The following is a 13,957-nucleotide window of genomic DNA, read 5'->3' as shown; positions in this document are numbered from 1 at the left end:
AGAAAACACAGCACTATTTGAATCAGCTTCATATAGATTTATTGATAATGCTTTTATCAGTGGACTGCAAAAGCTTCCCAGGAATAAAAGGGAAAGACAAAGAAGAAAAGAGGCTACACCACCAACTTCACTTGAGAAATAGCAATTAAAAACCCACTGGATACATTTAAGCCCTTTGTCCTAAATATTTACTCAGAAGAAGTTGGCCTGAAAGTATTAAAGTAGCATAACACAGAGTATAGAGATGTAGAAGATTACATCAGGAGAGGATGAGGCTAAGATTGACCTCCTGATCACTTATTGACATGCTTTCATCCCTTGGTGGCCAACTCTTCCAAGGAAGCTAGCATGGCTTGGATTGTTGGGTGCCATGATAATGGTGATAAAATTCACTGCCATGGCTTAATGAGCACTGGGATGGATTTCCCGTTGATCCTTGGCACGAACTACCAGTTGATCTTTGATATGCTGGAGCTGGTCCTGGTCTTGATCATCCTGAAGATGGGCATGGATTCGAGCATCCTGGAGCCGGCGTTGATTATCGTGAAGATGGGCATGGATTCGAGCATCCTGGAGCCAGCGTTGATTATCGTGAAGATGGGCATGGATTCGAGCATCCTGGAGCCGGATCTGGCTTTGATCATCATGAAGATGGGCATGGATTCGAACATCCTGGAGATGGGCCTGATTTTGATCATCCTGAAGATGGGCATGGATTCGAGCATCCTGAAGCCGGCTCTGGCTTTGATCATCATGAAGATGGGCATGGATTTGATCATCGTGAAGATGGGCATGGATTTGATCATTGTGAAGATGGACATGGATTCGAGCAGCCTGGAGCCGGCGTTGATTATCGTGAAGATGGGCATGGATTCGAGCATCCTGGAGCCGGGCCTGGTTTTGATCATCGTGAAGATGGGCATGGATTCGAGCATCCTGGAGCTGGGCCTGGCTTTGATCATCCTGAAGATGGGCATGGATTCGAGCATGGGATGATGATGGAAATGCATGCATCTGCTTGAATTGCTGATACTGCTGGTAAGACATTTTCTTTGGCTTTGGAGAATTCCTAGGAAGAAAACAAAAAAATCCCCCAAATGGATGGATTTATGGATGGGTAGATGGATATAGATGAACAGAAAGACAGACTGTCAAACAGACAGATTCTTATGCAGAACTGGCTTTGAAAACTCATGAAAAATACTACCTCAGGTTCCAAACATTATCTTGATATTAGCCCCATCCACATTGCTGCACAAAACCTCAAATAAGCTGACAAACGCCCAGGTCCTATCTCAGATTACTTGCCCCAGGATGGAACTACATTCTCTTCTAGAACGCCAAGATCCCAAATTCTGGACATATCTTGCAATGGGCAAAAAGGGCAAAAAGGGGGAAGCAACTCTGGAAAGGCTGAAGTTTCAGGGTAGACCGTGTTCTTGGCGTCCAGAAAGCCTGATGTCCAAACCCTGGTGCCCCTCTGGTAGCAAGAAATCTTACAACACAAATATGAGACAGAGAGGCTGAAGAACAGTTGGAATGTGTTGGGCAACGAGAAAACAGTTATTTATATCGGTAAGCTTGTCCAGTTCCAAAATGGCAGGCATGAATTTTGACTAAGGTAGACAGAATACCCTGGGAATAGCCAGAAATCCCACATGCTCAGTTACAGATGTTAAGGTGGCCAGCCATATACTATGTTCTAAATCAGTGATGGCGAACCGATGGCCCGGGTGCCAGAGGTGGCACTCAGAGCCCTCTCTGTGGGCACGCACAGAGTTCATCATGTGGGAGGGGGACCCCCCCCGCCACACATCTAGGCTGGCCTGGGCCGCTGGGCTCGATTATTAGCATTAAACCTAAGATCTAGTTTTGGGGAAGCCGTATAGGTAACCCTGTTAAGCACTGTTAAGGTAACCCTGTTAAGCACCAAGGGAGCAGCAGTGGAGTAGGAGGTTAAGAACTCGTGTATCTAATCTGGAGGAACCGGGTTTGATTCCCAGCTCTGCCGCCTGAGCTGTGGAGGCTTATCTGGGGAATTCAGATTAGCCTGTACACTCCCACACACATGCCAGCTGGGTGACCTTGGGCTAGTCACAGCTTCCCGGAGCTCTCTCAGCCCCACCTACCTCACAGGGTGTTTGTTGTGAGGGGGGAAGGGCAAGGAGATTGTCAGCCCCTTTGAGTCTCCTGCAGGAGAGAAAGGGGGGATATAAATCCAAACTCTTCTTCTTCTTCTTAAACCCCACTGATTTTCAAGCAAAGAACTAAAGTGCGATCCTTTACCTGGGAGTAAGCTCAGTTGCTGGCAATGTGGCTTGCTTCTGAGTAAACCCTCCTAGGGTCACGAGTCACCCGTTCGAAGAGTTGCACGGTTGCTTCAAAGCAAAGCCACCTTTTACCACCAAGCTTACTCCCGAGTAATGCACGCCTAAGAGCCAACCATTTTTCCTAAACTAAAACCTCAGTATTCGGGTGAAATTGCCGTATTGGCACTTTGCGATGAATACGTTGGTTTTGGGTTGCAGTTTTTGGGCACTCGGTCTCAAAAAGGTTCGCCATCACTGTTCGAAATAGTGTCAGCACACCTATGCTTAGGGTTGGCAGGCAGAGGTGGCAGGGCACCATTCCAGGAGAAAAATTAGATCACCACAGCATCCTGAAAAATTACCATAGAGTTGAAGGCAATTTCTTGAGCTATCCTTGTCACTTCTGGGTAGCTCTAGAAATCACCAGGGACAGTGAGAACTTACTGACAGTAGATGAAGCCTTCTTTTTCTTTTTCTTTTTCCTTCCCAGGATGGTTGTGCTTCTCCCTTTGGCCCAATTTTCACCTGACGATCAGGTGGACATTAAGAACATAAGAACATAAGAAAGAGCCTGCTGGATCAGACCAGAGTCCATCTTGTCCAGCCCTCTGCTACTCGCAGTGGCCCACCAGGTGCCTTTGGGAGCTCACGTGCAGGAGGTGAAAGCAACGGCCTTCTGCTGCTGCTGTTCCCGAGCACCTGGCCTGCTAAGGCATTTGCAACCTCAGATCAAGAAGGATCAAGATTGGTAGCCGGAGATCGACTTCTCCTCCATAAATCTGTCAATATTGTCAATATTGTCTGCTCAGACTGGTAGCAGCAACCTAGGCCTCAGACTGAGGTCTTTCACATAATCTACCATCTGTTATTTTTAACAAGAGGAGCAGGACATTGAATTTGGGGAGGTACTGTATGTCTGAGCTACAGCACCCGCCTAAAGGGAAATCAAAATGGAGATTTTCAAACTGAAACATCAGGGAGAAGTTTAACAGCCTTGTTCACTTGCTTTCAAATCCAGATAAAACTTGCTTTCAAATCCAGATAAAAATCCAGATATGCACGTCAAAGCTATGGTCTTCGGTGAGCAACACTCAGCAAACGTTGGGCGAGAACATGTCTCACTGAAATCGGTGGAACTGAAGTTAGAGAAAAAGAAGAAGAGTTTGGATTTATACCCCACCTTTCTCTCTTGTAAAAAGACTCAAGGTGACTGACAAGCTCCTTTCCCTTCCCCTCCCCACAACAGACACCTTGTGAGGTAGGTGGGCCTGAGAGAGTTCTGAAACAACGGTGACTAGCCCAAGGCCACCCAGCAGGAACGTAGGAGTGCAGAAACGTATCTGGTTCACCAGATAAGCCTCTGCCACTTAGGGGGAGGAGTGGGGAATTGAACCCAGTTCTCCAGATTAGAATCCACCTGCTCTTAACCACGACACCACGCAGTCCTGTTGCCCCTTAAGATAAATAGTAACCATTTATGAATGGCCTTCACTAAGAAACTCATAACTGAAAGGAAGTAGAACAAAGAGTCCTCTTACCCAGCACAAGTTGTCCACACTGATGAATGAAGGATAACAGTTTGACGAATGCGGAGAGGAAAGGCCTTTTATAGGTCTTCCAACATCCGACTTCTAACCCATCCAGGAAACAGAAGTGACTCCATGATGACTTGAAAGTGACTTACATGGAATCCACCCTACTATCACTGATATCCTTTTTCTGAATGGGATATGCTACGTATTTTTTGAGGAAAGCAACTATTTCCAGAACAGCGTATCCAGTTTAACCAGAGCTGAAATTGTATATGCCAAAAGTCACAGGTTGTGGTCCAGTGATTGATGATGAAAGTTAATGATAGAGTAGTAATGCCAGCAGGCTGCCAAACTCAGAGTTGAAGGCAGACTTAAGGAATATTTCATCTCATGGGTTATGTCAGATTGGACGGGTATCTTGCCTGTGCTGGTCCGACCCCCTCAGTTCGCAGCCTGGGGGTCCACCTGGATTCGTCTCTTTCAATGGAGACCCAGGTGGCCCATGTAACCCGGGTTGCATTTTTCCATCTTCGCCAGGCCCGGCGACTGGCCCCCTTCCTCTCCCAGGCGGATCTGGCCACAGTGGTCCATGCAACGGTCACCTCCAGACTAGACTATTGCAACTCGCTCTACGTGGGCCTTCCCTTGCGGCTGATCCGGAAATTAAAACTGGTCCAGCATGCGGCGGCACGTTTGCTCACGGGCGGTGCCTTTAGAGATCACATCATGCCCGTGTTACGTCGCCTGCACTGGCTCCCAGTTGAGTTCCGGATCGTCTTCAAGGTATTGGTTTTAACCTTTAAGGCCTTGCTTGCCCCTTGCCCGCAGCTGCCTGGGACTCTCGTACCTACGACCGCCTGGTCCCCATATGTCCCATCGTCGCCGTCCTCTGCGTGTCGAAGCAGAGGCCAACTTGCTGGTAACCCCGCCCCCTCTATGATGCGCGGGCTGGCCTCTACCAGGGCCCAGGGCTACGGCCCTGGCCCCGGCCTGGTGGAGAATGCTCTTTCCTCCAGCTGTCCGGGGCCCTCGCGGGGATCTCAATAGGAGTTCCGCAGGGCCTGTAAGACCGGAAGCTATTCCACCGGGCCTTTTGGTGAGACCAGTCAGCTGATATGTAAGGTGCCCGAAACAGCTTAAGAAATATTCTGATACCCACTGTCCCCCCCCCCCCCTTTTAAGAAGAGGTTTAAATAGCTGGATGCCACCTATTTTAAATATTTAAAGCCCTACTTGGATTTGGAAATTGTATGCTGCATTTTAAATTTTTTAAACTTCTTGTTTTATTTGTCTGTTGATGTTGTGCACCGCCCTGAGCCCTCCGGGGGAGGGCGGTATAAAAATGAAATAATAAATAAATAAATAAATAAATAAATAAATAAATAAATAAATAAATAAATAAATAAATAAATAAACCTGGCACCTGTCCTGACACCTCAGATACCCAGATGCTCACCTTCTCACTGGGTGACTCCGCGCAGGTAAAATATAATGGGTTAAGGGGTGTGAAAAAAAGTGTTATGGGGGAGAAGTTCCCACAGAACTCACCCCCCCCCCAAATACTACTACCGGTAACCAGTTTTATTTTGCTGAACCTGGCTTAAATGAAAGTCACTAAATGTACGACTTTTCTCTTTTAACCTGGATTTCACACACTTCCTGCTGGCCTGTGCAAACTACAGCAAGCAGGAAGCATTCTGGTCCCCCCCTTCCATCCACCATTAGGGTGGGTTCTGTAGGTGTAACCTCTATCTGTGGGTTCTGTGGGGCAGAACTTGGAATGAGTTTGCAACAACAAATGTTTAAAAACAAAATGGTTTACTTTCTTAACATATAACATCAAACATCAACATTTAACATCACACTTCAAGGTCTTGTTCAGCCTGTTAATTTGGCTGTGAAAAAGTCTCTCATCTAAGCACTGACCAGATCTGGCTCTGCTTAGCTTCTGAGCTCACACAAGGTCAAATCAGGTCTGCACAAGAGATGGACGGAGACAGTTTTGCCATTGCCTGCCTGCATGCAACACAAGTGGACTTCTGTTGGTATTTTGCAAGTGTCTGTCACAACTCAGTCATGAAAGTGTTAATTGTGTGTGTGTAAACCAGTCACTGAGGTCCCTGTTTTATGACCAGTCTATTAATTAGCTAGTGGTCAGAAAGGTAGACCCTGCTATCGTGGCATTAGTCACATGGGCAGAAGTTATAAAGTACAGTTTGTTTCTGTGTTTGAGCAGAGATGCCACGACCACCATGTGAGCGCAGGCAGATAGCAGTCGCCATCACAATGTGGCCTGAAAGAAAGGTGTTCTTGTTTTTTCCCCATGGAACCCTCCCTGATAGTTAGAAAACTCATCTATATAAAAGCAGCTGTGAATCGGTCTCTTTTGTGCTACTCTGCTAATATGCACTGAATTTACTCAACAACTTCCTTGGTTGTCTTCCATCCAAGGACTAACCAGGGCCAACCCTGCTTCGGTTCTGAGATCTGATGAAATCAGGGTAGCCTCAGCGATCCATGTCAGGGCATGGGTTGTAAAGCACTAGCTGGGGCAGGGGATTGGCACCAGTGAGAACTGGTGAAAACCTTGGGCCCTGGCAGATGCCCAACCTCAGGATATGCCAACACCTGCCCTGACCTGAAGCAAGGCTAAATAAATGAGAACACTGACGCGTGGGTGTGGGTGTGCGCGCACACACATCTGGTTTGTAAAAGGGTTTATTCTGAAATTCACTATCTGGGAATGTTAGGCCAAGCCTTCAAGCATGGCCACGCTGGGGTGTCGGCATATAATTAACGCTAACGACTCTCGGACCGTTCGCATGAACAGTCCCGGTAGGGGCAGGGAAGACGGCGCAGTGGTGCGCCTTCACCCGAACGATGTACCTTCCCTGCGACCTTCTGGCATGTCGCCCAGGCCAGGGGACACGCCCCCTGCCCTGCGCAACAGCTCTGGAGTCGCAGGGCAGGGGGGCGTGTCCCCAGGCCTAAGCGATGCGGCAGAATGTCGCAGGGAAGGTATGTCGTTCGGGAAAGGGGGGGATGGCGCCTTCCAGGCACTGCCGTGCTGGAAGCTGCTGTTTCCAGAAAACCTCACTCAGGGAGCGAGGTTGGGAAACAGCGGCTTCGCACCGCTGGGGGGGGGAGCAAGGGTGACGCTGCTGCGATGCAGCTGCACCCCCCATGCAAACAGCTCCCTAGGGACAGCGGTTTTGCCGTCCCTAGGGCGCTGTTATTGGCCTGCGGAAAGGGCCTTAGTTTCAGAGGGTAGCTGTGTTGGTCAGCCGTAGAAGAGCTAGATTAGAGTCCAGTAACACCTTACAGGTCATAAATCTTCAAGATATCTGATGAAGGGGAGCTGTGGTTTTTGGAAGTGAATAGAATAGAATAGAATAGAATAGAATAGAATAGAATAGAATAGAATAGAATAGAATAGAATAGAACTGAACTTCGGAGAACTGAAATCGGAGGCAGACCTACTGGTGATCCCTGGCCCCAAGGCGATCCGGCTGGCCTCTACAAGGGCCAGGGCTTTTAAGGCTCTGGCCCCTACCTGGTGGAACAGGCTTCCAGGTGAGATCAGGGCCCTGCGGGACTTGCAAAGTTTTCACAGGGCCTGTAAAACAGACCTGTTCCGCCAGGCGTTTGGCCAGCTGGGATGATGTCAACTAGCCATTAAAACATCTGGCCTCCCGTGGGTTCATAAAAGGGGAATAGAAGAACTGAAGCCATCTATAGTTTAATATTTTATGTATTTTAGATAAATTATGTGTATGATGTTTTAGACTTTTAATTTTGATGGAAACCGCCCTGAGCCTTCGGGGAGGGCGGTATATAAATATAACAAACAAATAAATAAATAAACAAACAAACTTGAATTTATATACCGCCCTCCCCCGAAAGGCTCAGGGCAGTTCACAACAAAATATATCAATAACATAACATATACAGCAGTATCAAACAGTATTTCAAGTAACAATATCGATAATCAAACCATCACCAATATAACATTATGACATTACACAGCAACAATAATAACAACATCAGCACAGCAAGTTAATTCACAATATACATGGCAACAATAAACATAGTGCCATAATATCCCTATCACAACACCATGGGTAGAAGATCATAGCAACACCATACCATTGTACAGCAATATTAAACATAGCAAAAACATAACATTATAAATTACAGTGAACATGGCTCTATAAATAGCAAATCCACAATACAACATTATCAACTCTAATCAAAATTCAACCAGACTACATATACGTGCCATTGAAATCTTGTGGTCCCTGTGATGCTACCAGACTTGATTCTAAGTATCTAGGAATAATTTAATGAATGAACAATGACCTTACAATAGGAATGAGTTATGCCCAAAAACTGTGAGTCGACTTCCAAAACATGTGCCAACTGAATGACGGCTTTGTAAGAATTGTATCAATCATTGTATAACAATCTGTCAAGACTCCGGGTAAACTGGATATGTTGTTCCGGCAAAGCGTGTTTTCTTAAAGAAATAAAATTAAAAGCCCAAGAAGGTGTATAAAAGTCAGAGTCTTAGGGTGTATTTTACATATGTCATTCTTAATCCATGATAGATTCGTCATTGCCTTAATTTCCTGGATGAGCTGGTGTTTTTAGACCTATAAAACGGCTTTCCTCGCTGCATTCTATAAACCATTCTCTGCTTCTCCACACGTCCGTGTTAGTCATTTATACTCGGTAAGTTGACTCTTTATCATACTTCACTTTTGGGTAGCCTCTTGGTGGTGGAAAGTGAATGGAGTCATAGAACCATAGAGTTGGAAAAGACCATGAGGACTAGCCATTCCAACCCCCTGCCACGCAGGAATGGTCAAAATACTCCTGACAGGTCCAGGGAGACTCAAAGAAGGAGACTCCACCACCCTCTGAGACATCATATTCTGCTGTCAAACAGCCTTACTGTCAGGAAGTTCTTCCTAAAGTTTAGGTGGAATCTCTTTCCCTGTATCTTAAATCTATTACTCCTTGTCTTAGTCTCTGGAGCAGCAGAAAACAAGCTTGGTCCCTCTTCAACATGACATCCCTTCAAATATCCTTGGAGGTGAAGTCTGTCGGTGGCTACTAGCCATGGGGCCTGTGTTCAGAGGCAGTCACCCCTTGAATCCCAGTGCCTGGAGGCTACATTAGGGAAAGGTCTCAACCTCTATGTCCTGTTTGTGGGCCTTCCAAAGGACCTGGTTAGCCACTGTCTGTCACAGGATGCTAGACTAGATGGACCACAGTTCTGATCCAATGGGGCCTTCCTCCAGAGCTTTCCCATGATGCATGTGAGCTCCCAAAGGCACCTGGTGGGCCATTGCGAGTAGCAGAATGCTGGACTAGATGGACTCCGGTCTGATCCAGCAGGCTATTTCTTGTGTTCTTGTGATGCAAGAGGCTCTTCTGCTGTTCACAGAGGTTAATAAAAGTGTGCCTGGGATGAGAAAAATTAATAGAGAGAGCTTTTTCTTTCTCTCCCACAATATTAGAGTTCAGGGGCACTCACTGAAATTGATGGGACAATATATTCAGAATGGACAAAAGGAAACATTTCTTTACTCAGCAAGCGATTAAATCGTGAATATCACTTCCAGTGGATGTAGTGATGGCTAGTAGCATAGATGACTTTGAAAGGTGATTAGACAGACTCAGAGAAAAATATAGATCCAACAGTGATTATTAGTCATGGTTAATAAAAGGCACCTTCAAATAAATCTCTAATAGGATCAGGGGAAGGCCTTGGCCCCTTTTGTGGGCCTTCCCGGACTATTGCTTGCCCATTGTGTGAAATATAGGTTTTCTCAGTCCCCACTTGCCACTGATGGGGGATGGGAAGTAGGGTCGCCAGCTCTAAGCTAGGAAACTCCTAGATATTTAAGGGCGGAGCCTGAGGAGGACAGGGACCTCAGTCAGGTGCAATACCATAGAGACCACCCTCCAGAGCATCCATTTGCTCCAGGGGATCAGATCTCTGTTGTCTACAGATGAGCTATAATTCTGAGGAATCCCCAGGTCTCACCCAGAAGTTGGCATCAGTAATGAAACAGGATAGTGTACTAGATTGACCAGTAGGCTGATGCAACATGATCAGAGGTGGGATCCAGCAGGTTCTCACCAGTTCCTGAGAGTGGGTTACTAATGATTTGTGCGTGCAAAGGGATGTGTAGAAGGGATATGAGAATATCCCTTGGGGAAAGGCTCTTGCTGCTCTTTACTCCTGCCCCCCCCCCCAAAAAAAACCCCAGATCTGCACTTTTGTCCTATTTTGATTGCTTGGATCCAATATAGAATGACATCCAATGGAGGAGGTGGGAGTAGGGGGTTACCAGGTCCTCCCTGAACACTGGCTAAGGGTAGTTTTTATTTTTGTTTTTTTGCCAAAACTCCTGCAGATTTGAGGATGGAGCTTGGGGCGGACTGGGACTTCTGTGGGGTACAATGTCATAGCATCCACCCTGAAAAGCCTTCATTTTCGATCAGGGAACTGATCTATGTGTCATCTGGAGGCTGATATCCAGAGGTGGGATCCAGCAGGTTCTCACCAGTTCCCGAGAGTGGGTTACTAATTATTTGTGTGTGCTGAGAGGGGGTTACTAATTGGGTCTGCTTTTCCATTAGAAATTCCATTAGGTCCAGAAATCATAAAGTCCTGTTGTTTCCTATGTGGCTGGTTAGCGAAGGTAGAAAACGGGATAATTCTCCCTGTTGGGCTGTTTTAAAAACATGTTTTAGAAATATGGTCAAGTTCCTTGTTTAAGGAAAGTCTCCTTCTTTTGATTTCGAGAAACAAAATTAAGTATTTGAAAGTATTAAGTATTTGACAGGCAGTCAATTAGAGGAGAAGTAGTTGTTTCCGTTGGCAGTAGACGATAGGACTTGCTATAATGAGTTTAAATGATGGACAGAAAGATACCAGCTGGAAATTAGGAACTTTTTTTTTACAGTAAGAGTTTTTTACAGTAATGGAGAAATTATTAATGCCCCGTCCCCAGAATGCTCGGCCACGCCCCCGTCGTGTCCCGCACAGCCCCATTGGCGCTACGCCACTGTTTGAATCCCACCACCATGGGAACCTGTTACTAAAATTTTTGGATCCCACCACTGAACATGATGTTATGTTTGTCTTTCAGGTGTTCCCCAAAGCTGAGGAAAATGTCTTACCAGCAGTCTGAGCAATGCAAGCAACCTCCAGTTTGCCCACCAGCAACTTGTGTGACTCCAGATCAGCCTTCAGTATGTTCTAAGCCCTACCAGCCTCCAACATGCCATGGCTCTGGTGGCAGCACGTGCCAAGAAGTTGGTGGCAGTGATTGCCGATCAGCAAGTCCCTGCCATGAGTCCACTGGAAACCTATCCCAATGTCCATCAAGCAAAGACGATGAGCACTGGAAACATCATGGTCACCAACAGCCGAAGCAATGCTAACCTCCACAGAAGAGTCTGTCATCAAGATATGAAAGCATATGAATAAATGCTCCTGATGTTAATTTCCTGATTCAGAGTCTCTTTCTCTTGACTTCTTCTTTGCATTATATGCAGAGTATCTGGGACTGGGAAGATAAAATGGAGGGGAGGAGAATGAGATATGGTGTTTTGGGTCCCCATTGGGGAGAAAGATGGGATATAAGTGTAATCAACAAATAGCATGCCACCTTATACTGATAAGGTAGGCATGTGGCTGGAGGTCATACCACAAAAATCTGGTAGGTCACTAAGGCTGATTTCGCATGGGCTAAAAACAGCGGTGTGAAAACAGTGTGAAAACAGTATAAACCCTTTTACACGGTTTTAAACCCTTTTACACCATTTTCACACCATTTTCACACTGCTGTTTTTGGCCCATGCGGAATCAGCCTAAGATATTATTGAACTTTGAGTCCAGTAGCAGTGTAGACAGCAAAAAGAGACCAACATGGACAACTTTCCTGAGGGTCTTCCAAGGTTTTTTTTTTAATGGGGGTGGTGTCTGTGGGGTTTTTGCCCCGCAGATTTCCAGATTTGATTTGACTGGTGGTGCAGATTTCTTTAAAAAAAAAACTCCTTTGGTGGTAGCTGCTACAGTTCCACCAAAAATCTCCTCTGTGCTGAAGGAAAGTTGTGGCATTCATTTAGTGACTGACTGTAGCTCCTATGGCAGACATTTTGTGGCAACTATTTTGTTACTGTGCCCAAAATGCTATTTTCTGAATTCCCAAGAGTTTTTTTTAAACAATATGTTAATGTTTTAAAGTGTTCTGTTAATGTTCTGCCCCCCCAAATGAATCTATTTTGGTGCCCTGTACTTGGCTAGGACAGAGTGGGAGAGACACAAGCCAGGTTCAACAGTTCTTACAATAGGTTTATTGCTTGAGAGAATCAAGACCCTAACTCCTCCCTTGGGTCTATCTAATCAGAGTACTAGAACAGGTTTGAAGCTGTAGACTGTGTCTTCTCTTGGTTGCTTTCAAGAAAGTCCACTGTGCCTTGCTTCCTTTCAGTTCTTTCAGTCTTTGTCTAGATCTAATTACTGTTAAACTTAACTTGTGCTCTTTGGACCATCATATAATAATATGAACGTCACGAATATTCCGGTTTCCAACTACCCTTGGCACCTCACTCTGACTGACTGACTAGAACTAAAACAGGGGATTGCTGGGTAAAGAAAGGCAACTGCCTATTGGGAAATGTCTTAAAGGGACAGGGCTAACTAAAATACCCTCCCTTAGAAGACTTAACAAAGAACTAAAACCATGCATTTCCTGGAACATCTTTGTAGTATAATGCTACACAGAGGGGTCAAGGTCCAGGAAATGGCGGATTAATATACAAATATTATCTGTCATCTTTTTGTGGGAAAGAGTATTGTAGTGGGACAAATAACCTCACTTCCCAACATTTTGTGGTTGCCTCTGCCTCAGGCAAAAATAATATAATGGGGGGGGCATGGATGGTTTTGAGGGGGTATGTGCAGGCATGCATCATGGTGGGGGGCACTGAAAATGTTGTAGAAATTTTTTTGGTAATTTATGCAGAAAGGGCCATTCTTAGAATCAGCTGGGTAGAATTGTGGGTCTCTGCTTGGAGTATTAGAGGAAGTCAAGCAAGGATTTGGTAACGCCGGTGAATGTTTTGCAGTGACTGGCAAACAACTCTGGCTCAGATTCCAGGGAATTTCAAGACATTGTTGATGCACACAACCCTTCCCCCCCTGCTGCCCATGTTGAGCTTTCAAAAAGTTAGATAACAATGATACATTGGCATATAATAGTTCTGCTCACAAATTGCCTCTGTCTCATGTGAGAGTCATTTTTTATTTGGCTCTGCCTCCTGGAGCAGCTTTTCTGTGGTCAACCATTTCCTGTGGAAGCCAAACTGCAGGGCATAAGGCTGAAGCCTTCCCTTGATGTTGCTTCTGAGCACTTTTACACAGAGGTTGACTGCTTTTGAACATGGAGGTTTCCTTCAGTCACCATGATTAGGAGTCACTGACCGATGTCTCCTCCACGAATCTGTCTAATCACTTTTGAAATCCATCTCTGCCGGTGGCAGAGGAGCCCAATCTCTGTGCATAGACAAAATGTGTGGAGCTGCCATTCAGCTTCGTGCTAAGCAAAACATATCAGGAGTGATCAGAACTGCATTGAGCAGTGATGCTATCTCTAGGAGGCAGAACGGTATGAATTTTCCCATGGGTTCTACCTCGGCCTCCGCTTTGCTGAAGCAAGGGTAACCTCTCAGCTGCTGTTATGTCCAGGGTGCGCTACTCTCGGAAGCCTCATCGCACTCCGCGCTGCGCCAAAAGGGTTTACTTTCTTAACATATAACATATAACATCAACATTAAGGCGCCAAGCACTTCAAGATGCATGCTGAGGTTGCATTTTCAAGTCCTTATATTTACAGTCTACTGGAAGCTGGGCGCAAGCTGCGTTGTCGCCATCGTAGTGGGGAGGCGCTGGAGACTCCCAGGCTTACTTAAGCGCAGGATTCAACAAGGTGAAGGTTTTGGGAGAACTCTCGCCCGTTACATCTCCAGGAGGAACTCCTGAATTCAAACTCCAACATTTGATGGGTACCAAGCTCCAATGAAACCAACACCATTTCT

The 13,957-nt window shown here is 45.9% G+C and overlaps 1 long non-coding RNA gene across 1 annotated transcript; it reads left to right on the top strand.

The window, feature by feature from the left end:
• The first annotated feature begins 8,439 nt into the window (after positions 1–8,439).
• LOC125439384 lies at positions 8,440–11,361 on the top strand. Its single transcript, XR_007245530.1, has 2 exons — positions 8,440–8,572; positions 11,005–11,361. It is a non-coding gene; the product is annotated as an uncharacterized LOC125439384 (long non-coding RNA).
• The last annotated feature ends 2,596 nt before the right edge of the window (positions 11,362–13,957 follow it).

This window comes from Sphaerodactylus townsendi, linkage group LG01 (assembly GCF_021028975.2).
Source record: "Sphaerodactylus townsendi isolate TG3544 linkage group LG01, MPM_Stown_v2.3, whole genome shotgun sequence".
NCBI classification, from domain to species: domain Eukaryota; kingdom Metazoa; phylum Chordata; class Lepidosauria; order Squamata; family Sphaerodactylidae; genus Sphaerodactylus; species Sphaerodactylus townsendi.
The sequence above is the reverse complement of the archived record's forward strand: the minus strand, read 5'-3'. Positions and strand labels throughout refer to the sequence as shown.